This window comes from Castor canadensis, chromosome 13 (assembly GCF_047511655.1).
Source record: "Castor canadensis chromosome 13, mCasCan1.hap1v2, whole genome shotgun sequence".
Lineage (NCBI taxonomy): Eukaryota > Metazoa > Chordata > Mammalia > Rodentia > Castoridae > Castor > Castor canadensis.
Window position 1 is genome coordinate 84463022 of NC_133398.1, and position 26191 is coordinate 84489212.

A 26191-nucleotide genomic window follows, 5' to 3' on the forward strand; every position below is an offset into this window, starting at 1 on the left:
GTTTGCCTTTGAATACCAAACTAAATAGGCAAAAGGTTCCCAGGGATGACAAATATTGGATATCTTCCTACCCTTTAAAGTGGGAATTTGTGCTACTTTTGGGCATTTAGAAAAAATAAGTACTGCTTGTTTTCCGTTGGTGTTGTGGAACAAATATGTGCTTTTATGTATATTAGCCCATTCAATTTTTTTACGAGGCTTTGAGTAATATATTTATCCTTTTGTTTAAAAAAAAAACAGAAGGGAAACTGGTGGGGCATGGAAAGTCATAAATACATATATCTAGAGATCTAACATGGATTAGAGTGCCAGGATTGAGAGCCCTCTATTGTGAGGAATTATTTGGATATAAATGACAGCAAATATAATTCAACTAACTTAAACATGAAGGACAACTGTAGACTTAGTCATCTGAAAATGCCTGGGAATAAGTCTGGCAGTCATCAGGGTTCATGCTGGGCTTTCATTGACGCCATCAGGATTAGTTTTGTTTATACTTCTTGACTTTATGGTAAGGATTGTCTTTACTGATTGAATTTGACTCTGGAAAGTTCCTATTCCTATTGAAAAAAAAATCATAGAGGGATATTAGTGGCACCATTAATTTAGGCACTTTCAATGGATAGTCAGGTTCTAACAGGCTTGAAGATATCAAGCCTGTTATCTGATAACTGTCCCAGAAGTGGACAGACCAACGAAGAAACAAAGCTTTCTTTCTTGTTGGAACATAAAGTATTGCTTTCTTAGTCAATTCCCTTGCCCATCTACTCAAAACTATTTCACTTTCCTAAACTTCTACCCTTCCATTAAGGACATGTGCTGGACTGATACCGAAGAAGAAGAAAGGGCTTTTTTATTGTGCACAAAATACAATAGCCCAAATACCTCAGTCTCCCATGTCTCTTTTATTTGTAGTGAAAGGTGGTTTCCTTCTATGCCTGCCAGCATCCTCAGGATCGAGGGTCTGGCCTTGCTTTTCAAATCGACGAGAGTGTGTTGAAATATTTTAATTGTCGATCTTTTACTGACTACCTTTTGACTGCTCTGTGCTAAGTATTTGGTGCACTTTTATTCTTTTGGTGGTAGTGGGCTGAAGTCAGGGTCTCATGCTTGCTAGGCAGGTGCTCTGCCACTTGAGCTGTTCACCAGCATCTAGTAGAGGTCAATAATACCTGCAAGACTGAATGAACACCGGGAATAATCTTGGAGGCGTTAGCCCAGCTGTCATTTCTGGGGGTTGGACCAAGTCTGGGGGAGGGGCAAAGGAGAGGGGCGGGGCCCCAGTGAGAAGTGGAGCCGGACAGGAGACTGGGCCTCTGTGAAAGGCATCTCCTGGGGTATTAGCGACAAGCGGGGCTGGGCAAGAGGCAGGGCCAGGGCAAGAGGTGGGTTTGAGAGGTAGCTACATTCATGGCAGTGTTGGTGACAGCCATATACTTCCGGTGTCTTGACTCGTCTCCCTCACTTTCCTAAGACAAGAGTGCAAGTGATCTTAAAAACAGTTTCTGGCAAAGGTTTCTGGAGACCAGTGACTTCCTCTTGGCCCTCTCTGAGGATCCGTCTCTGGTCTGTCATCTCCTCTGGTGGGCGGAGCACTGAGGCCTCGGTAGAAGAAATGCAGCGATTCAGAAATGGCGCCAAGGCCGGGCAGCTGGGTGGAGCTTGAGACAGGTGGCACTCTAAAAGTTAAGATTCTGACAGCTGTTAGGGCTCCACTGTGCTCTGGCTGCCTGGTCTTGACAGGCGACCTAGTATCACATCTCACCTATTACATGGGAAGGTCCTGGTGTCCACTGACAGGGTGGGCCCTTGTCCAGCCAGGGGCTGGAGGTGAGGAGTGGTCTGGTCCTGCTGCAGTTGCCTCCAGGTCTTTGCCAGGCAGAGAAAGCCCAGGGCTTCGGCAATGCTTGCACCAGACAGAAGGATGGTGGAAGATGTCAAAAATGCCTGTCCACACACCATGTTAGTATCACCCCAACACTCCATAGGACCAGCAGCTACGAGGTGGGCGCTCACAGCCATTTGTTTTCAGTTTTCTTAGATGAGTCGTCCACTTGTGTGCTTAGTTATTTCAGCATTAATTTCTCTGACTTTCAAGGTAAAGAAACTAGAGGCTCAGTTCAGTCTGTTACAATCAATAATTATTTTGATCCCACAATTGTGTCATGTTGAACAAGTTACTTTAATCTGACTTTCCTATGTTCTTTTGGTATATCTCTATCCTGTCATGCTTCCTGACACAAAAACCTGTTTGAAGCTCGTGATGTACTTTCCTTGCATGTGTCCTGCATTCAACTATCTCTTTGAGTTTTCCTGGTTCCTTTAATGCATACACACATATTCACACATCCCAATCTTGAACAATTTCTCTGATTATCTGTATATGTTGAAAATCAGGGCTCACACTAATACCTCCCATTGTGATCCAGTACCAAAAGGTGATCCTATCTTTGTCCCTTGACATGTAAGTCATTTATTTTTCAGACAGTGAGAAGTTGATTTATTATCCTTAATGGGTTTAGGACATTTGCTTCAAGATATGCTTTGCATTCATCTTAGCCTCGCCACTGTCCTGTCCTTGTTTTTCCCACTTGGACGTAGACATAAATGTGCCTGGCAGCTACGTTAGCTACATGCCTTCCTCAACCCACTGGGTAACCAACATCCTTTTCACCTTGCTTGGTCTCTCTTTTTTCTGGAACTCTGCTTCCTGCCTGCCCCTCTCCTTCCTCTTTTGGGGTGTATGTGTATTTTGCTTGGTTCTCTGAATGGGTATAAGATTCAGTTGTTGAGAAAGGGGAGAGGAAAAGAAATACTGCCTTGTCCTTCTCCCATTTCATTGAGGTATAATAAATGTGCAAAAGCTGCATATAGTTAAAGTACCCAATTTGATGCAGTTTGATACATATGCATATGCACATATTAGATCATCACAATAAAACATCCATGTCTCTTTCCATTCACTTTTGAAATTTTTGAAAATTAAATATTTATTTTGAGAGATGAATAGACTCACATATAGTTTTAAGAAATTATAGATCTCTTGTACACTTTATCCTGTTTTGTCTGCTGGACATGTCTTACAAAAGTGTAACAGATGACATGGACATCATCAAGATACAGTGTTTTTTTTATGACCAGAAGAATCCTTTATGTTGTCATTTAATGGACATACCTACTACTTCTGTCCTGCCCAATTCCATCTACTGCTTCTATCTTTATAACTTTGTCATTTCAGTAATGTTATATATAAGATATATAGAACTCTGTGCTATAGTTATTTAGTATAATCTCAGTTAAATACTTTATATATAGTGTGTAACTTGGGATTTTCTTTTTTACTTATTTATTTTACTTGTGCAAGTCTGGTGACTCTTCTAGGCTGTTGCATTTGTCAGCAGTCCACTTTTTCCACTTCATGGCATGGGTGTGCCAGTTTGTATTATCACCCATCAAATAACAATTGGGTTGTTTCTAGTTTTGGGCTGTTTCAAATGAAGTTTCTATAAGTGTTTGTACCCAGTGTTTTGTTTGAACATAAATCTTCATTTCTCTGTGATAAAAGGCCAGAAGTGTAATTGCTGAATTGTATGGCAGTTGCATGTTTAGGTTTTTATGAAACTTTGGAATTGGGACTGTGCAGTTTTACATTTCCATCAGCAATGTAGGAATGGTCCAGTCTCTTCTCATCCTTGTTGACATTTTGTATTGTTACCATTTTTTCTTCCTAATTTTATTCATTATGATAAGTGTGTAGTGATAGCTAATTGTGATTTTAATTTGCATTTCCTGTATGATTAATGATGGTGAACATTTTACATATGTTTCTTTTCCATTTGTTTATTTTCTTTGGTGAGATGTCTCTTTGTGATCTAGTATGTTTTTTATTATTGTTGAATTACCAGTTATTCATATATTGTGCATGCATACTATGTTGGATATGTGATTTGAAAATATTTTCTCACCTTCTGTATGTTGTCTTCAATCTCTTAGGAGATACTTTTGCATAGCAATAGTTTTAAAGTTTGATGAAATTCAATTTTCACTTTTTCCTTTTGTGGATTGTGCTTTTGGTGACATGTCTCAGAACTCTTTGCCTAATGGGACTTCATAAAACTAATTAGCTTCTGCACAACAAAAGAAATGGTCTCTAAACTGAAGAGACCACCTATAGAGTGGGAGAAAGTATTTGCCAGCTACACATCAGACAAAGGACTGATAACCAGAATATATAGGGAACTCAAAAAACTAAACTGTCCCCAAATTAATGAACCAGTAAAGAAATGGGCAACTGAACTAAACAGAACTTTCTCAAAAGAAGAAATTCAAATGGCCAAAAAACACATGAAAAAATGCTCACCATCTTGATCCATAAAGAAATGCAAATCAAAACCACACTAAGATTCCACCTCACCCCTGTTAGAATAGCCATCATTAGAAACACCACCAACAACAGGTGTTGGTGAGGATGTGGGGAAAAAGGAACCCTCTTACACTGCTGGTGGGAATGCAAGTTAGTGCAATGACTCTGGAAAAAAATTTGGAGGCTTCTTAAAAATCTAAACATAGATCTGCCATATGATCCAGCAATCCCTCTCCTGGGGATATACCCAAGTGAATGTGACACAGGTTACCCCAGAGGCACTTGCACACCCATGTTTATTGCTGCACTATTCATAATAGCTAAGTTATGGAAACAGCCAAGATGCTCCACTACTGATGAATGAATTAAGAAAATGTGGTATTTATACCCAATGGAATTCTACTCAGCCATGAAGAAGAATGAAATCTTATCTTTTGCAAGCAAATGGATGGAATTGGAGACCATCATTCTGAGAGAGGTTAGCCAGGCTCAGAGGACCAATAATTGTATGTTCTCCCTCATATGTGGACATTAGATCAAGGGTAAATACAGAAATATGATTGCACTTTGGTCACATGATAATGTGAGAGCACACAAGGGAAGCATGAGGATAGGTGAGAAACGCAAAAAATATGATCATATTTGATGTCCTCAGTGCAAAGGAAGTAATGCAGAAACTTTAAAGTGACAGACCTCAGTAAGAGAAGGGGGTCAGGAACTAGAGAAAAGGTCAGTTCGAGAAGAATCAACTTAGAATGTAACACATTTGTACATGGAAGCAATGCTAGTAATCTCCCTTATCTCAGCCATCAAAAATGCTTTGTTTTTCTTATTATTGTTTATACTCTGTCTTCAACAAAATTAGAGATAAGCACAGAACAGTTTCTGCCTGGAAGTGAGGGGGTATGGGGGAGAGTGAGGGGGTGTGGGGGAGAGGGGTGTGTGTGTGAGAGAGGGAGGGGGTGTGGGGAAGAGGGAGGGGATGGGGGTAGGGGGGAGAAATCACCCAAACATTGTGTGCACATATGAATAAACAAAAAAAATTAAAAAAAAAATTCTTTGCCTAGTTTTGGATACTGAAGATGTTCTCCTTATTTCTAAAAAATTCATAGTTTTGTGTTTGTATGTGAGTTTGAATTCATTTAGGTTAATTTTTCTGTAAGTTGTGATATTAAGGAGTTATTTAAAAATTAGTATTTATTCAACATTGTTTATTGAAAAGCTATCTTTACTCCATTTAATTATTTTTGCAGTTTTGCAAAAATTCCTGAGATGTATTTGTGGGGGCCTATGTCTGAGTTTTATATTCTGTTCCATTGACCTATGTATCTGTATCTATTTTTCTGTTAATACTGCAGAAGCATTACTAATGGAGCTACATAGGAAGTATTAAAATTGGGTAAACTGATTTCCTTCTGCTTCATTTTCTTTTTCAAAATTGTTTTAGCTTTTCCATTTCCTTTGCTTTTCCATGTAAATTATAGAATAGTCTTATGTTCAAAATGGTGTAATTTTGATAGCAATTGTTTTAGGGGTTTTTATCTATTTGAGGAGAACTGATATTTTTAGTATGTTGAATCTTCTAAATGGTGGGCATTCCATTTACTTAGATCTATGTATTTCTTTAACTGGCATCATGTAGTTTTCAGAGTACAGTTTCAGAGTACAGTTCCTGTACAAGATTTGTTAGGTTTACCTCTAAGTATTTTTTCATGATTATACATAATACTGAACTTAAAAAATTTGCTTCTATGTACTCATTGACAATATATAGAAATGCCCAATACTTTTGTGTTTATTTTCTGTTAACTTCTCTGAACTCCTAAATTTGAGTAGGTTTATTGTGTGAGTGTGTGTGTGTGTGTGTGTGTGTGTGTGTGTGTGTATTCCTTGAGATTTTCTATGTAGGGATTCATGTCATCCACAAACAGAAATAGTTTTATTTCCATATTACAGATCTATGCCTCTCATTCCTCCTCCCTCATGTCACTGACTAGAACTTCCAAAACACTGAGCGTAACCTTTTTACAATAAGTGTCATGTTAGATGTAGATTTTTCTGTAGATGGCCTTCATCAGGTTGATGAAATTGTCCTCTTTTTTTCTGTCTGATATTTATTTTCATGAATTAGTATTGAATTTTATCAAATATTTTTCTGTATTGATAAATATGATTCTATGGTTTTTCTTCTATAGCCTATTAATAAGGTGGACTACTTGGATTATCTAATTTTGGCAGTACCATTGCAAGAAATGCTGGGTGGGGTACATTGTGGCATGTAGAAAATTTCTTACAATATATCAAATGTATCATACTTGAATTCACCCTCTCCTCTGCTCTCCTTTACCTCCTTCCCCCATTCCTGGAATAGTTTCAAGAGGTAACAATAAATACTACTTTTTAAGGCTGTGGATATAACTCATTGGCAGAATACTTTCCTGAAATGTGCAAAGCCTTGGGTTTGATACTCAGCATTGCCAAAACAAAAAGAAAATTAAAATTGAAACCTCTAGATTGTTATGATTCTGTTTGGTAATATTTTGTTAAGGATACTTGCATTCATACTCATGAATAAAATTGTTGTGTAGTTAAAAAAATTTTTTTTTTACTAACTTTATCTACATTTGGTAGCAGGGTTGTACTCCATAAAATGAATTGGGATCTATTTCCTCCTCTATTTTCTGAAAGTGAACGTATGGAACTCTTATTATTACTTGTTAAATGTATGGTTGAATTTCCCAGTCTGGGTCTGGAGATTTTTTTGGTGGGGGAGTTTTAAAATTAATAAATCATATTCTTAACAGTTATAGAGCTATTTAAATTATTTGTCCCATGTTAGGTGAGTTGTGCCAGTTTGTAAAAGAAATTCATTTGCATAAGGTTTTAAATTCATTGGTGAAGTTATCAGGACATTTCTTTATTATTCTCTAAACGTCTTCAGGATCTGAAGTGGTGTGTTTTCTCTCATTTCTGATATTCATAGCGGTATCTACTTTTCATTGCACATTCTGGCTGAAGCTTTATCAATTTTACTGATCTTTGCAGAGTGCTAGCTTTTGGTTTCATTGATTTTTCTTTATTTGATCTGTTTTTTTATTTTCATTGAAATCTTGTTTTTATGCTTTCCATTCTTATACACTGAGTTTAATTTGCTCTTGTTTTTTATTTGTTCAAGGTAGACATTAAGGTCATTGTTTTGAGACCTTTGTTTTCTGATACAGGCATATAGCGCTAGGCATTTACCGATAAACACTGCTTTAACTGCATCTTTGGTATATTGTGTTTTTTCATTACATTCAAAACAGTTTCTTTTGCTTACTTCTTTGATTCATGATTTATTTAGAGATGTTTTATTTAAATTGTAAAACTCTTGGGAATTTTCTGATATTGATCTAAAAATTTTGTGGTAAGAGCATGCTCTTTTCCAATTTAATGGTTTTGCTTGTTAATAGATTTTTTAGCTTAGTATATGCTCTATCTTGGTAAATCTTGTCTGTGCACTTTTTTTTCTATTGTTGTGTGGAGTTTTCAATTAATTATGTCAAATCAGTTACTAGTATAATCAACTTCCTTTTGTAGTTGATATTTTAGATCTACCTAGGGTATTAATTATTGATTAAGTGACATTGAAATCTTTGATTCTAATAGTATATTTGTCTGTTTCTCCTAAGATTGCTGTTTTTCTTCATGACATTTTTTTTTTGGTGGTCTTTGAGTTTGAACTCAGGACCTTATTCTTGTAGGCAGGTGCTTTACCACCTGAATCGTACCTCAACCTGTTTTTGCTTTAGTTATTTTTCAGGTAAGTTTTGTGTTTACTTCTGGGCCAACCTGGACAAAGATCCTCCTACTTGTGGCCTTCAAAGTAGTTGTGGTCACAGGCTTATACTAACATATCCAGCTTTTAGTTGTGATGGGATCTGACTATCTTTTTGCTTGGACTCACCTTGAAGTGTGATCCTTCTGTCTCCACTTCCTGCATAGATGGGATTACAGGTATGAGCCACCATACCTGGTTCTTCATGAATTTTAAAGCTCAGCTATTAGGTGCAGCAGTATTTAGGATTCTTATGTCTCACTGATTAATTGGCCTCTTTATCTTTATGAAATAACTCTCATGTAATATTTTTACACTGAATTTTTTGTCCATTGTTAATATAAGTACTCTTGATTTCTCTTTTCTTTTTTCTCCTCAGACTGGATATTTTATTTTGTAATTCTTCAAATTCACTATTCTTCCTTCTTTATGCTCAAATATGCTGTTAAACTGCTTTAGTAAGTTTTCATTTCAGGTTTTCTTACAGTCCAAATTCAAATTTTCTATTTAGTTCCTGTTTATTAATTTTGTCTCTTTATCAATATTCTCTGTTTTGATACCAGTTTTTTCATATCATTTAAGTATTTTTTAGTCCATAGTTTTCTTTATCTCTTTTAGCATATTTAAGACAGTCTTTCTCTAGTAATTTCAGCATCTGTCCGTTCTAAATGAGTTTCTGGTAACTTATTTTTCCTCTTCCTCTCCCCTCCCTTCCTCTCTCTTCTCTTACACTTTTTTTTTGTTTCTTTCCATGCATTGTTATTTTGTTTTATTGAAAACAAATGCTAGTGTTGGCATTTGGAGTATTAGGGTTTGGTCACTTTGGAAATCAGAGTCCTCCTTTCCCCCCAGTATTTGTTTTGGTTGCTCACTGTGGTTATAGATACTTGCTTGTTTTGTTACTTTTCAAAAACTGTTTTGAACACATTTACTGAGATATCTTTAATGTGCCATACAGTGTACCCAATTAAATTATACAATTCAATGGGTTTTAATATAGTCACAGATATGCAACCCATTATTGCAATTTTTATCTAAATTACATTGTAAAGGCTGATTTTTTTTTGGTCATGTGTGGTTTCTGGAATTTTTTTCTTTTTTTTTGGTGGTGGCGGTTGGTGCTGGGTTTGAACTCAAGTCCTTGCTCTTTTTGGCAAGTACTCTACCACGTGAGCCATGCCCCTAACCTTTTTTGATTTCATTATTTTTTGATAGGGTCTTGCATTTATGCCTAGGCTGGCAAGGACCATGAGCCTCTTTGTTTGCTTTCTGCTTAGCTGTGAAAACACTTACCAGAGTGTTTGGCTTTTACTGGTTGAGATGTCTTAAGGGCTTTCTTGTGCTCTTGGTTCTACTGGCCTAATTGGAGGTAACTGGATGTGCAAAAAGGATAAATGATAGAAGAAAAAGCTGGGGCCAGGTGTGCTGGGTAGTTGGATGGAGATGCACAACAGCCTCATTGCTTCTTTTCCCTATTCTTTAAAACTCTGCTGCTAAAGTCTTTCTTCTTTTCTATTCTTTAAAGTCTCTTTCCTTAGACTCACTCTGTTCCATGTTTTCTTTAATCTCTCTTAAAGTGTTGGCCCTCAGACTTGCATTGTCTCATGTTCTTTTTAGCTTTTCTTTAAGTCTCAGTCCTTAGACTTGCACTTTCCCATGTTTCCTCTAATCTCTAGCATAACTCAGCTGCAGCAGCAGCAGAGTCATTCTCACAGCATCCTCACAAGCAGGCCACAGCCAGCCCATCAAAATTCTAAAATCCCCCATCAAAAAACCTTACACCCTCCTTCAGAGAGTCTTTTGTATCCAGTGGTAAACAATGAGGTGGAGCAACAGTTCTCAGGGAGGGGCAGGACATTGTAACAAGAGAATCCTGCTTTATTCTCTGAATGTAAACAACTTAGAAAAAGCAGCTGTGCTGCATTTTTCCTCTCATCTCTTCTGTGGCTGGGTCCATGCCAAACTCAGCCTGCCAGTTATTGGGGACAGCTGTGCTTATGTCAAGTTCTCATAGGCTTCTCATAATCTGCTCCCCACAGAGATGGTGCCTCATGAACTTTTTGTACGAGCCTTTTCCAGGTTGCCTTGGAACTGTGATCTTCCCCAGCTCTGTCTCCCTAGTAGCTAGAATTACAAGCATGATTTACTGTGCCCAGCCCTGAAGTGTTTGTTCTTTTATCTTAGAGTTCAACTAGTGGTCTTTCAGAGATTTTCATAAATAACTAGAGACAACAAAAACAAAACAAATGAATAAGAAATATTTTGAATGTTGTCTCTATGCCCTATGTTAGGATCCCGTGTTTTAGCTTTATTTCCTATTTGTACTGAGCCTAAACATAAGCCAGAAGTGAAAAATGATGTCTTTTCACATTGTTTCTGATTATATGTCCTGCTGTGTGCATGTCTGTTTTCTAGATTCTCTAGTGTATGTGGGAGTTTTCCAAAGTATTTGTTGTGTCTGTTATTTTCTCTAATTGCCATTCATAGCCCAGTGGCAGTGGCTTGTTCACTTGCCTTTGTGTAGTTTTAATTTTTATTTTCATTAGTATATGTTAATTGTAAAATGGGTTTTATTATGACAGTTTCATGCATTCATGTAATACATTTTGATCATTTCATCCCTAATTACTTTTGGTTTTCCAGCTCCCTCCGCATGGTCCCCTTCTTCTTCCCAAATAGTCCCCCTTATGCTTTCATGTCTCTTTGTTTGTTAAAGTCTAGATTCTGCATAGCAGAGAAAGTATGTGCCATTTGTTTTTCTGAGTCTGGCTTATTTTGCTTAACATTCTAATCACCAATTTCATCCATTTTTCCTTCAAATGACCTAATTTCATTCTTCTTTATGGCTAAATAATAGTCCACAATATAGTGTATCTAATTTTCTTTATCCATTTATCCATTGATGGGGAGGCACCTAGCCTATTTTCATAAATTGGCTGTTGTGACTGGCGCCATGATAAACATGGGTGTACAGATCTCTCTATTGTATACTGACTTAAATTCCCTTGGTTATATACCCTGGAAATCAGAATCCTCCCTCTCCCTAGTATTTGTGGGTTGTAATACAACCTGTGGGTTGTAGTTTTTTGCTTCTTTGTTTACTTTTCTAAACTATTTTTAAACAGCTTTATTGAGTTATAATTCCTATACCATGCACTTGTTTTCTGTAATCACTATTCACTGCCTAGTCAGTAGTGGCTTTTTGTTGCTTTTGTATAATCTTAAAGTTTTAATTTTATTATTAACGTATATTAATTATATAAGATAATATGTTTCATTGTGACAGTTTCATACCTGTATATAATGTATATACCCAGGTACTCAGGAGTAGTATAGCTAGGTCATATGGTAGTTATATTTTAAGGTTTTTGAGGAGACTCCATACTAATTCCCACAGTGGTTAGACTAATATACATTCTCACCAACAGTAATTGGGTGTTTTTTTCCTTTTGCATCCTCTCCAGTATTTGTTGTATTTTTATTTTCTTGATGATTGCCATTCTGACTGGAACAAAATGGAATCTCAGTATAGATTGGATGTGCATTCCATTGATGACTAAAGATGAACATTTTTTCATGTATTTGCTGGACATTTGTATTTCTTCTTTTGAGAAGGTTCTGTTATTTGCCCATTTATTGATTATTTGTTCTTTTAGCATTTGGTTTTTTGAGTTATTTATATATTATGGATATTAATCCCCTGTCAGATGAATTTCTGGTAAAAATTTTCTGCCATTGTAGGCTGTCCTTATTTCTCTCACGCTTGTTTATTTTGCTGTGCAGAAGGTTTTTAATTTGATGCAATCCCATTTGCTGACATTTCCTGAGTGTTTGGAGTGCTACTCAGAAAGTCATTGCCTATGCACACAACTTGAAGCATTATCCTATGTTTTGTTCTAGCAGTTTCAAAATTCAGATTATATTATAGTCTTTGACCCATTTTGAATTTATTTTCTACATGTGGATATCCACTTTTCCCAGAGCTAGTTTTTAAACAGGCTGTGTTTTCTCCAACATATATTTTTAGCACCTTTGTTAAAAATAAGGTAGCTGTAACTCTATGGCCTTTCTTCTGGGTCCTGTATTCTATTTCATTGTTTTATTTGTTTGTTTTTATTCAAGTACTATGCTGTTCTTATACCTGTGGCTATATAGTACAATTTGAAGTCAGTTATTGTGATATCTCCAGCATTGTTCTTTTTGCACACGAATGCTTGTACTATTCATGGTCTTTCATGCTTCTATATAATTTTAGGGTTATTTCTTTATTTTTATGAAGAATGAATGTCATTGCAATGTTCATGGGGGATTGCATTGAATTTGTAGATAACTTTTAATAATATTGTCCTTTTCATGATATTAATTCTGCTAATCCATGAAATGGAGGTCTTTCCAACTTACAGTATCTTCTTCAACTTCTTTGTTCACTGTTTTATATTACCACATTGATTAGGTTTATTCTTAGATATTTTTTGAGGGCTATCATGAATGGGATTTTTTTCCTGATTTCTTTCTGAGCATTTTCATTTTTGGTATCTAGAAAAGCTACTGAGTTTGATATATTGATTTGGATCTTGCTATTTTGTGGAAAGTGCTTATCAGATGTATGAGTTTTCTGGTAGAGTCTGTCTCTTTTAAGTATTGGATCATATCATTTGCATATAGGGATACTTTGACTTTTTCCTTTCCTATTTGTATCTGTTTTATTTCTCTCTTTTCTTATGCTATGAGTACAAATTCAAGTACTATAGTGAACAAGAGTGGAGAGAGTAGACACGCTTGTGTTATTCTTGATTGTAGAGGAAATGTTTTCAGTTTTTCCCCATTCAGTATAATGTTGGCTGTAGGTTTGTGGTACATAAGCTTTACTATGTTGAGGTATGAACCTTCTATTCCTAATTTTTTAGAGCTTTTATTATAGGATGCTGAATTTGTATCAGAGGATTTTCTGCATGTGTTGGGGTGATTATGTGATTTTGGCCTTGATTCTATTTATTTGCTATTTATTACATTTATTGATTTGTGTATGTTGAACCATCCTTGCATTCCTGTAATGAAGCCAACTTAATCATGGTATATGATCTTTTTAATGTGTTGTTGAATTCAGTTTGCAAGTATTTTGTTGAGAATTTTTACACTTACATTCATTGATGAACTTATTCTGCAGTTTTCTTTTTCTCTTGTGTCCTTGTCTAAGTTTGATATCAGGGTTATACTGGCTTTGTAGAATGAGTTTGGAAGTGTTCCTTCCCTTTCTATCTTTTGTAATAGTTTGAGGAGCATCAGTGTTCTTCTTTAACAGTCTGAAGGAATTCATTCAATCCTGGGTTTTACCTTGTTGGGAGGGTTTTTATTTTTAATTACTATTATAATCTGATTGCTTGTTATTGATCTGCTTAAGTCATTTGTATTAACTTTGTTCTATTTTTGTAGGTCTAGAAATTTTTCTATTTCTTCTAGGTTTTCCAATTTATTGGAATTCAATATTAAAAACATTCCCTTATGATCCTCTGAATGTCAGTGGTATCTGTTTTAATGTCACCTTTTTGTTTCCAGTTTTATTTATTTGGACCTTCTGTTTCTTTTGTTAGTTTAGCTAAGAGTTTGTCAGTCTTGTTTATTCTTTCAAAGAACCAACTCATTATTTCATTTATCCTTTGTATTGCTTAGTTCCCATTTCACTAATTTTAACTCTGATCTTTATTATTTTTTTTCCTTCTGCTAGTTTTGTGATTGGCTTGTTTTTCTAAGACCTTGAGGTATATTATTAAGTTGTTGTGTTGAGATCACTCTTACTTTTTTGTGTAGGTACCTTGCAGAGCTGCCTTTTCTGTTTCCTTGAAAGTTCTGGTAAGTTGAGTTTTCATTTGATTTTTAGAGATTTAAAACTTTCCCCCAATTTCTTTAGTGACTGAATGATCATTTAAAGATATATTGTTCTCCGTGCATGTGTTTATATAGTTTTTGTAGTTTCTCTTTCTATTGATTTGCCTTTGTCTCTTTTTGAGAAAAGTTCTCTGTATAGCTATGTCTGTATCTTAAAAGAATTCCCAAGCAAGTGAAGCAGACCAATTAGACTCTTTGGTGACAAAATTTTTCTTGCTTCCTTTAGAACCATAGGACCATATTGTGTCCATGGTCTGACATCTTCAGTTCCACCTCTGCAGCAGGGAGTTGTCAAGGACATTATTATGTGTGGAATGAATACATTGAAACTTTCTTCCTCTTTTTGAGAGAGAATATCCTAGGCTGGCCTTGCACATATGATCTTCTTGCCTTAGCCTCCTGAGTACCCGGGATTACATGTACGTGCCACTGTACCTGGCTGGAACTCCTTCTGAGGGAAAGAATCTATTTTGTTTAGATTCCAATAGTAAAAGTGAAGTTATAACATTTCCTGGTCTCCTTTTCCTTCTTTGGCTAACTCCATCTCTGAAGAAGGAGAGGCAACCTTGTATGTGGTTGGTGAAATAGAGCATAGTGGGGAAATAGAGAAGACCATGCCTCCTCCACTCATGTCTCCCAGCCTGAAAGCATGACCAGTTTGCCAGAAAGAAGAAGTTTTAACAGAAAATGAAGTTGTTGGTTTGATTAAAAACCTGGACTGCACATTTTAATTACTGACTTAGATTATTCTTTGCATTATGAATAACTTTAAAGAAATATGTTTAAGAAAATTATGGGGCCATTCTTTACCCCATACTTTTTCAAACTGCAAGAGAAAAATGAGTCTCCAGATTGGTTAGAAAAGCTGTGTAAAGGGAATGAATAAAGTTTTTTTTTCCTTTCCTTTGACTTCTCTTCCTTTTTCCTTTCTCTTTCCCTCTATTCCCCTCCCTTTGTTTCTTTTCTTTCCTCCTTTTACCCCCTCACATGACTAACTCTTGCCAAACCCCAAAAACAAGAAACATGTTCTACTCACAAACTTCTACATGCACCTCTACCCGAAACCCCATAATTTTACTTTTTATTTTATACGTTCAATTTATTAATGTGCCATCTAAGTATCTCATAAATTAAATTACACAACACACAAATCCCAACCACCACATAATCCAACTTTATACTTCCCTCCCTACATACTAGTAAGATACCTAAAATAATTAACCACATAAAAGAAGAAAACAACCTCAAGTACAAAAGTTAATGTAGCTTATATATCAAAGCAAGGTACTGAAAATGCCTAGATGGATTACATAATCCCATAAACAAATAAAGGTTTGGTCCTAGCCTTTTTATTACTTTTCAGTGAAATTACACATGCAAATCTCCATGCCCCAGTGAATATGCCCTCTAGGCCTAATAGACCAAAAGGAGCAAGCATCAAGCACACAAACTCCAACTTCACCATCCTCTTTATAGGAACTAATACACTAAACACAGCCCTATACACCCTATACATATTAACCACAACTCAACAAGGCAAACCTACCTATCACATAAATAACATTCACCCATCATTCACACGAGAAACTAGGATTCACTATCGCAATAGAACTTAACAACATAACCTACAACTTAAAACTAAACCTAAACTCCAACACCAAATCATTTTCTACAATACTCGGATTCTTCCCAACTATTATACACCGCACTTCACCCAAAAACACAATAATACTCAGCCAAAAAGCAGCATCAACCCTTTTAGACATAATCTGAATAGAAAAAAACCACACTCAAATTAATAGCCAACATACAAATTAAAGCCTCTGTCACTGTATCCAACCAAAAAGGAATAATCAAGCTATACTTCCTATCCTTCTTACTACCTATAGCCTTAGCACTAACAATTATTATCTAACTACCACGAGTAATCTCAAGGACAATAAAAATACTTACAAATAAAGACCAACCAGCCAATACCATCAATCAACTTCCATAACTATAAACAGCTGCAACACCATAACATCTTTGTTAACATACCCCACCCCCTTACCACTATAAATAACCCAATCACTTGTATTATAAACGCCCTCCCAACACATCCACCTCATCATTCTTCACCAATAAGACCAAAAAAATCAACTCCACAAACAAACCCAGCATCAAAGCACCCCAAACAACCACATTAGAACCTCACGTCTCAGGATAATCTTCAATAGCCATTGCTGTAGTGTAACCAAATACTACTATCATCCCACCTAAATAAACTAAAAACACCATTAAACCCAAAAAAGAACCACCAAAATTTAAAATCAACCCACAACCAACCCCACCACTGACAACCAGCCCAAAACCACCATAAATAGGAGAAGGCTTAGAAGAAAACCCTACAAAGCCCAACATAAACATAACACTCAATAAATACATAGAATAAGTCATAATTTCCACATGGACTCAAACCAAGACTAATGACATGAAAAATCATCATTGTAATTCAACTATAGAAACCTTTAATGACTTATTCAACCTAATGACTGGCATTTCTATTATGGTCTTTATCCCAGTGTTACTAATCTATTGTTTAGGTGTCAGCTGCCCTTAGAAGATAGTTGCAGCATTTTATTAATCTTGTTTATCCCAGATTCACAAAGTGCCATGTAGTAACTGTAGTGTTTGTTGAATGGCCTGCCTTTTCCCCTGAAGAATTCAAGGTTACCTGAATACCAAAGGTACATGGGCTATCAAAATGTAGTTTTGATTATATATAGGAGGCATATTGCTTATGAATTTAGAGATTCTGTATCCCAAGATTTAGACTCATTTATCACAAGGAAAGTTGGGTATTACCTCTATTCCATGGGAAAACACTTTGCTTCTAACAGGTATCACAGAGTTGTCTTCATTTTCCCCTTCTTATTCAAGCTCTCAGCCACCTTATGTGTCTCTTCTATTGCAGAAAGGTATGAATGTGGCTTTTGTGAAATACAATGTTTGGAATAAATGCTCAAAATATTCAACTTTTTGCATTTTGTATTGTGAAGACACCTGTTTAAAGACAGTGCCTGAATCCTTATTACTGAAAAACTTGAAAAGTAAACATTGTATTCTTGTGGCAAATGAAAAATGAAAAACTTTTAAAAGACTGGGGAGAGCATCTGTGTTTCAGTTTAAAAACTGCAGATTATTGTTATTGTGATTCAGAGATGAAAAGTTATGAAATGTTTTCATTCAAAGAAGTGCCACATGAATTTAGTAATTTTCTTGTGGATTATAATTTTCCAAACAGACTGTAGCCATGAATTAATCCCTCCTGGAAAGACAGAAGTGTTTTGAGTATAAGATCAAACTGCTTAAGCTTTTTGTTCACAGTTTGCTTTTTGAATCACCAAGATGGATTAGAAGGGACAGCATGAGAGCTGTGACAGGTTTGGCTAAATCTCACCTGGCATTCAATCCCTCTTTCCTTTAAAAAGTTCTCCAAATTCACAATTCTACAAAAGGCTAAACTTTAGTCATTGGAGGAGTGCCTTGAATTAGGGCTGGGTGTGGGAAGCAGGGATTTAATATGCCAATTAGAAAAATCTATTGTTACTAAAAAATTCTTGGATTGTTTAATTTGCATAATGAAACATCCCAAGTATGAATGTTAATCAAACCTACTCTGTGCTGACAATGAAGGGAACAAGTAAGCCTATCCCAGTGACTTCAGTGTGTCTTTCCTCCTCATGATATCCCATTGTACTAGGGCACAGTGAAGCCATCATTCCTGGCTTCTAGACTTCATTTCATCCAGACCATATATCCACAATCATATTACATGTACAATACACACATAGTATTCATCAGACTTTTAATTTCTGCAATAGTTACCATCACCTTCATCCCCTCTCACCCTGGCTAAAACTCAGTATGTAAGGAACTAAAATTTATGATAGTCTTTCAATACTTGTCAGAGTCCCAGGCAGAAAAGTTGCAAAACAGAGGAGCAAGTGGCTACCAAGTTATTTCCTCTTTTAGTTCTATGATGTCATCTAAGAAACTTCACAGTGCTTTGGTGAGAATAGGCAAGATGGTGGTAGTTGTTTGAGGTCAGCAATTGGCTAATATTCATCACTCATGAAATGTAGAGCAGATAATTTTCCATTATTCATTTAAGTGCTGATATTGAAGATTCAATTATTTTAAAATGAGAGTGAATCAAAGCCATCCTTACAGTAAAATTATCTTTCATTGAAGCCCCTGAAGAGACTAGAGTTAATATGGAGAACCTCAGATTTCCATGGACATTGATACTCCCTGGAGGACAAAAATATTAAGAACCGATGATTAGGCCAAAAGGCTCTCCAAAGTAAAAGTATTAGATGGCAATATTAGGGACCTGTGCACATTCATTCCCTGTCATAATTGCTTAGATAGGAACATAATTGGTGATGCTTCCTTCTTAAAGTACTCTTTGAGACCTAGTGTCTAATATGCAAATACGTAGCCTACATTCAGTCACACAGCTAATGAGAAAAGAAAGCCATTGGTAAGAAACTGTAAATCAAATCTTCCTTTGAGAATGAATGTTCGATTTCAACCTACTCTATCAGACTTTACACCTGAGTTGTTATTGTATCATTACTATTTGCATTGAACTTCCTTTTCCTTTATTTGCACATGTATGATAGAAAAGCTAAACCAGCAGTACTGGGGTCAAGGATTGGCAACCTATGGGAAAAAGAATTTTTAAAATCTGGTGTTTGTCCCTGGGTCATTCAAGAATGTCACTCAGCTAAAATATTGATGTGTGTTTGTGGTATCATCTATTCAGAAGATTCCAGTAGTAACCTATGTTTTAGACTGTGGGCTTGAAGTTTAGGAAAAGCATAAAATGAGAATGTGGAATTACACAAGTTATTTTCTCTCCTTTGATCTTTGATGAGTGTATACAATAAACTCAAATCTTTTTAATCCTTTAATTATCCAATTTAATTATCATATTTTGTTGTTTTAATATTTTCTTCCAGTTTTTTTGTTTTGCAAATCGTTCACCATTATTTCATTTCAGTGTATTTTAAGACCTGAGATTCAGGTATAATTGTTGCATTGATAATAATACTTTAGAATATTTTGGAGTTTGATATTATTTTATTAGCTTATGTTCACATATTTATTGATTGATTATATATAACTTATATATAATTAATCCACTAATTCCTCTACATATATGCAACCTGAAATGTATTTATTGCATACACATGTTGAAAGCATATATATAATTTTGTGTTATATAGGTATGTGTGCATTTTATAATATTCACTTTCTTTTTTACAAAAAATGACAGTAAACATTTATTGAACTAAGCACCAGATACACAGTTAATTTTATAATGTTTATCATAATTTTTAATGCTTATTTTACAAATATCTATATGTATATATAGATATAGAAACTACTACTTAGAAATATTGATGCATTCAAGATTGCAGAACCAGTAAGTGATATTTATAGTTAGGTGGAGTTATATTTTCAAAGCCATTTTTTCCTTTTATAGACCTTTTTAATTTCTAAGTTGTACTATTAGAACATATCCATACCCTGGATCCAAAATAGAAATAACCTTATTTTAAATTTGGTATTTTATGCTGAATTCTGTATTTGCTAGATTGTTTATATAATCTTATAGGACATATTTATAAATGTACCTAAAAGTAGACCAAACTCAGACATATAGAAAGGTAACTTGAATGTTACTGTTTTAAAATGGTATCTGTTTTATCATGATAATTGCATCCAAGTCCTTTCAACAACGTTCATTTTCAATGTGTATATTTAGATATGTTCCTTTGGCATTTGAAATGAAATTTTAATGTTTCATTCTGTTTTTCTTCTAAATTGATCAGTGTAATTGGTTAAGCAATTAGCATTCATGTTTTTGAGTATGAAATGAATATTTTCTGCTTTTACCTGATAAAAATTTTTTATGATAGTTAGGGTTTGAGGAAGAGAAAGCAGCAGGGAGCTCCCAGTATGAAATTATAAACTCTCTGAAGACATAACTTAGAAGCAATGTAGTGACAGTTTGACTTTGGCTTCATGTAAGTGTGTTTTAGCATGCAATTCCTATTTTGTTGCTCTTCCTTTTCTGATACCCAATGAAAACAAAAAAATAATTTTACTGCACTCTTATCTACTCAAAATCAATACAGAGATTAAATAACTTAATTTATTTTTGAGAGTCTGAGTTTTGTGGATATACTCCAACCGAAAAAGATGAGGAAGACAAATACTTTTTGGTAGTAAAAATAGTAGTGAAGTTTTAGGAAAGGAATCTAGTATAATAGGATAAAAGGGTGGAAAAATGAAAAAAAAAGGGAGAAACATTTCTTGCTTTCCAAGCAGGAAGTGGGAACAAATAATTTTTTGTGCTGAATGTATGTCTGATGTACTAACATATAGTAATATAAATAACAATCTATAAGCAAAGCACTTGTAGAAGACAACTAGAAAGGCAGGCATTGTTATCTACAGAATTGGCATTGTGCAAAACTTGGGGTCACATGTCCTTTGGATATATATTCAAGAATAACACTGTTACACAAAATTTATATGCAGCTTTTTTGGGGAAGCATGGAGGTCCAACAATAATCCCTAACATAAAAGGACTGCCATTTTAGCTTATCATTTTTAAATTATTTGTCAGAGGCATCTTAGGTAAGAACATTGACTATACTTCCATGCTTTCCCAACACCATATGGCTCTCCTCCTTAGGTTTTATTTATTGTACATTAGTACTTGTTTATGTGATTATTTTATACATGTACCTTTAACTTGACTGAAAGCTCAGTGGGAGCAGAAATATCCTCACACACCATTCATTCTATATAATGAACACACGAGTTCCTGGAATACAGTGATCATACAAAGCTTGGTTGAATGCATCAGTGAGTGAATGTAGATTTGACATTAGGTACTGAAGGAAGACAAGACATCATTATATGTGCTGGAGTTGTTGGGGTGGTTTTCATGTATCATGAGTCACCATCCTACCTCACATTTATTGAAGTGCTCCCGGAAGAAGTGAGTAACGGAGTGAAGGGCAGGGAAGAGGCTTCTGTCTGTGTGTTGTTTTTGGCATTTCAGTCTCACCCTGATCCCATTATGGAGTTGTTGGGTGTAAATTACATCTCAGAGTATGTCCAGACCCAAGTGAGGGAGCCAGGAATTCATGCTGTCATGGTAGTTGGACATTAAGTGCTGCCCCCATGGGATGTAAACTTTTAGGCCTTTCCTGTTTGCAGAAGCAGGGGCAGCAACCATCAGAAGAGAATAAATAGCAGGGTACTGGCCATTAGAAGCAAATCACTCCTAAACTAGGTACAGAGAGGTCAAAGGGATTGGAAGGAATCTGGGTAGACTACCAGCAGGGTCTGCTTTAGGAGTTATATCCTAACTTGATGGGCAATAGAGATTTATCACAGTGGTTTCCAAAATAGGCTGTATACTAGACTTACCTGAGAAGTTTTTAAAGAAATATTAATAATTGGGCTTTATTGTAGATGGATTAATTCAGCATCTTTTCATGTTGCCTGGGCATCAGTGCTCTCTACAAGCTCCTCCTGTGGAACCAAAGATTGACTGGATCATGCATTTGTAGCAACTTGTAAGTAGTATTTTAGGGAGATAAATGGGTATACTTAAAAGCTAGACTGAAAGAGAAAAAATGGCATTTAGCCAGAGAGGATGGCTTGGATTATGGTAGTGGCAGAGCAAAGGGAAATAAGGAAATGAAGGAAGGAGAGAAGGAGGGAGAGAGAGGGGAGGGAGAGTGGGAGGGGGGAGGAGGAACGTAGACTAGGAATGATCTAGGAGACTTAGTGACTGAGTGCGAGGGCCTCTGGACAAAGGAGAAAAATGGCTTGAAGATGTTCAGTTGAGAGGCTGGCTTTGAAGCGGTATCCTTTGAAGTACTGTGATGCTCAGACTTTATGGAAAACTTTGTCAGCATAAACTTTCAATGTTTTCAGTCAGAAATGGGAAGATGCATATTATTAATGAGGAAGCTTCTCTCAGGGTCTAGATTGTTCAGTCACAAGTTAGAAAGTCTATGAACACATCAGGCTAAAAGTAACTTTACATCATATGATCTTTTACTATAGCACAAATATTTTTATGTGGCAATATCTGAGATAACTAATTGATGTCATATATTTGATAATAACAAATAGCAGAGAGATTTATTCCCAAGGAACATATGTTCAACTTAGCACTGATTAATTCTGCTACTAATAATGCTAAATATACAGGCTTATCACCACCTAAATTTTAATTTGTTACCATTGATACAACATCTATTAGTTGATAAACATTTAGCATTTTGTGTTTTTTAATGTGTTGAAGTTCTTATATTTATGGAGTAATAAAGACAAAAACATTCACTGTGACACAATAGTTAATGAAGAATTGAAGTTTATATATTTTAATTCATTGTGCAATATTTATTTGTGTGGACAAATCAAAAGATTGTCATGTAACCACTGTTGTCACTTTCTCAATAAATCACATGAAGAATCCAGTTAGATGATGCTAAGGGGCAACATTAGAACAACATAGCTTAAGGATTTTAATTTGCATCATTTCTGATTCTAGAATTGGCCAACACTTTATTTCATAGATGGAGAATTTCAATGAGCTGAGCAGAAGAGGACTGAAAAAAAAAAGCAGAAAGAACAAAAGGTGGATTGGTGATTTCTGGTTGGGAAGCTCATGAGAAGTACATCCTCAGGCCTGGCAGTGGTGAGTACCAGCAATCAAGGCCACTGGTACTGGGGGTGCAATGGACCCCATGTCTGAGTGGCAAGTCTCTTGGCTCATTAGGTATTGGAGGAGATACCTGTTGGACTACGTGACTCCTGTTGTGTGGGCACTACATGGCCTTATGTGCTGGGGTACAGTTGCACAACTGTGTCCAGTTGGGTTTGTGAAGTTGCAGCCTCTTATGTGAGTGTGGTGGAATGTTTCTGGGGTAGGTGAAGGTTTCTGTTCCCTAAGGCAGTATGGACTGTTATGGTAGCTCTGTTCTCAAGGTGCCATGGTGCTGTAGTCCTTTGGCACTCTCTTCATTTTAGTTTCTCCGTTTTCTGCAGGTAAATCTTCTTTAGTTTCTTGGTTAGCCACTTCAGCTTGTTTTCTCTTTGCTCCCCTTTTTCCTTTTGCTTGCACTTTCTTGTCTGAAGACTTTTCCTTCCCCGCTGCCTTTTTGGGCTTCGATTCCACCTTGGCAGGCGCAGGCTTAGCTGACAACCTCGCTGACTTCCTCTTGGGCTCTTCTTTCGCCGCGCCTTAGGCCGAGCTGACCTTCTTCTTGGGCATGATGGCTGCACAGGTGGGAGCGTGCGACGGTTGGGGGGGGTCTGTGGAGCGCGAGAGCCTTCCCGGAGCTACAGCTACGCTGCCTGCTAGGACCCCAGGTGTGCTATTATCTATTAGATACGCTTAGCGTGCCTGCGGTGCAGCAGTCAGTCCATGCATGACCATTTTCCTTGAAATTGTCTATTTCTCTTGTATCTCTTTGAGTTTCCTAAAAATTATTATTTTGAATTCTTTTCCAGTAATTCTTTAATTTCCTTTTCTTTGGTGTTGATTGCTAGAGTTTCATTCCTTTGAAAGCATCAAGTTACCTTGCTTTTTCTTGTTTCTGTGTCCCTGTGTTGATATTTGTTGTCAAGATGTGCTGTGCAGCAGGACCTTTGGTTGGGGAGGTAAAACATGGCCTAGGTACTTTCTCTGGGGCAGTACATTGGTTTGGATTCCCCATCAGCAACCCAAACTGGGCCTTGGCTTCTCCAGCAGCAAATATTTCATGTTTCTGTGGCAGTAGTGGGATCTTTTGGGAGCCTCCTTTACCTTCTGGGCAAAATCATTTTTTAGGGTTCAGGGTTAATCTGTGGAGAGATGGGACCATAGATGTTGTGCTTAGATCCTACTTTAGAAGGCCATCATTTTGTCCCTGTGCTTTGGGTTGTCTCTGCCATAGCTCTATTGAACTTTGGTGCTCTGCTTCATGTACTGTTTTGGAATAGCTGTTGTTTTTTCTTTTTTTTTTTTTTTTTGTTTTGGTCCTTTGTTTGTGGTGGGAACCAAGTGAGGCATCTCAGGTCAGCCATCTTGTTGACTTCGCTTTCCACTGTTTCTGATAATATTGTTTGAACATGGTGATCTTGATCTTATAGTGGTAGAAACTTTGTGTACCTATGGCTTCCTGATGCAGACTACTGCTTAAAGTAGTTTAACCTCCATCAGTTGCAATCAAAGTTTTGTCATTATTTTTTGTTTAGGCCCCATGTTTCTTCTGGAGGATGACAATGTGCTATGTGTATGACCAAATGGAATATTGATTGAGAATCTGCTTGTTTTCATGAAATCCTGATAATCACTTAGAATATCCTTTCCAATACATTTTAAATGCTTATGAAACAAAAAATCCTTTACCTCCATGAAGATATTTTATTAGTGAGTGCTATAGTTTATTTCTGTTAGCTGTATTATTACCTATTAATCTAACTTTATTTTTTGGTGTGGAAATTGTAATTGAGGAAATGTAAAGACAAAAAGATTCTGGGAATAGACATTCTTAAGCCTAGGCACCCAGGCTTAGGTTTGGGAGCAGAGCTTTTGGATTATAATTGTGTGATCTGTGGGTAACATTTTCTTAAGTACAGGTTAGATGCATGTACACATTGTACTAGTGATTGAAATTGTCCAATTGAAAAGGAAAAATACTCATTTTAGGAAATAAAATAAAATGTTCTTTAATGAAGATATATTTAGCGCCTATTATACTTAAAATATATTCAAAATACAGCAGCAAATAAGACAGATGAATATTTTGCCCTCATAGATACTATATCTTAGTAGTATAAAAAGAAAGCAAAAATTAGACACAATCCTACGTTTCTAAAACAATGCATTCATATTTTAGTGCATTTCCTTCCAGGTTATGTTTTGAGTGGTGCGTGTGTGTGTGTGTCCCACACTTTGAATTATGTTCTGTGCACAGAATGGGATTTTTATTTTTTTCCTTTAGCTTTTTATCTTGACTCTTACATTAAGTCATTTGACAATCTTCAAAAGCATTATTTTTAATTTTTTAAATTTTTAATTAATTAATTAATTTATTTTTATTATTCATATATGCATACAAGGCTTGGGTCATTTCTCCCCCCTGTCCCCACCCCCTCCCTTACCACCCATCCCGCCCCCTCCCTCTCCCCCCACCCCATTGATACCCGGCAGAAACTATTTTTTTTATTTTTTAATTTTTTTATTATTCATATGTGCATACAATGCTTGGGTCATTTCTTCCCCCTGCCCTTACCCCCTCCTTTACCATCCACCCTACCCCCTCCCTCTCCCTCCCACCCCCTCAATACCCGGCAGAAACTCTTTTGCCCTTATCTCTAATTATGTTGAAGAGAGAGTATAAGCCATAATAGGAAGGAACAAGGGTTTTTGCTGGTTGAGATAAGGATAGCTGTACAGGGAGTTGACTCACATTAATTTCCTGTGCATGTGTGTTACCTTCTAGGTTAATTCTTCTTGATCTAACCTTTTCTCTAGCTCCTGGTCCCCTTCTCCTATTGGCCTCAGTTGCTTTTAAGGTATCTGCTTTAGTTTCTCTGTGTTGAGGGCAACAAATGCTAACTAATTTTTTAGGTGTCTTACCTATCCTCACACCTCCCTTGTGTGCTCTCGCTTTTATCATGTGCTCAAAGTCCAATCCCTTTGTTGTGTTTGCCCTTGATCTAATGTCCACATATGAGGGAGAACATACGATTTTTGGTCTCTGGGGCCAGGCTGACCTCACTCAGAATGATGTTCTCCAATTCCATCCATTTACCAGCAAATGATAACATTTCGTTCTTCTTCATGGCTGCATAAAATTCCATTGTGTATAGATACCACATTTTCTTGATCCATTCGTCAGTAGTGAGGCATCTTGGCTGTTTCCATAACTTGACTATTGTGAATAATGCTGCAATAAACATGGGTGTGCAGGTGCCTCTGGAGTAACCTGTGTCACAGTCTTTTAGGTATATCTCCAAGAGTGGTATTGCTGGACCAAATGGTAGATCAATGTTTAGCT

General features: G+C 36.3%; 1 long non-coding RNA gene and 1 pseudogene across 2 annotated transcripts in view; one reads left to right on the forward strand and one right to left on the reverse strand.

The window, feature by feature from the left end:
- LOC141415668 (uncharacterized) overlaps window positions 1-22844 on the forward strand; it is a 66887-nt gene extending 44043 nt beyond the window's left edge. Inside the window, exons 4-7 of one of the 2 annotated variants that reach the window (XR_012440653.1) lie at window positions 13989-14030; window positions 20036-20143; window positions 21606-21709; window positions 22721-22844. This is a non-coding gene — a long non-coding RNA (uncharacterized lncRNA). The remainder of the gene's footprint in view (window positions 1-13988; window positions 14031-20035; window positions 20144-21605; window positions 21710-22720) is intronic. The other variant, XR_012440654.1, reaches the window with a different exon arrangement.
- A 283-nt stretch (window positions 22845-23127) lies between these two features.
- On the reverse strand, window positions 23128-23418 carry LOC109680521 (non-histone chromosomal protein HMG-14 pseudogene; annotated as a pseudogene).
- Between the last annotated feature and the right edge of the window lie 2773 nt (window positions 23419-26191).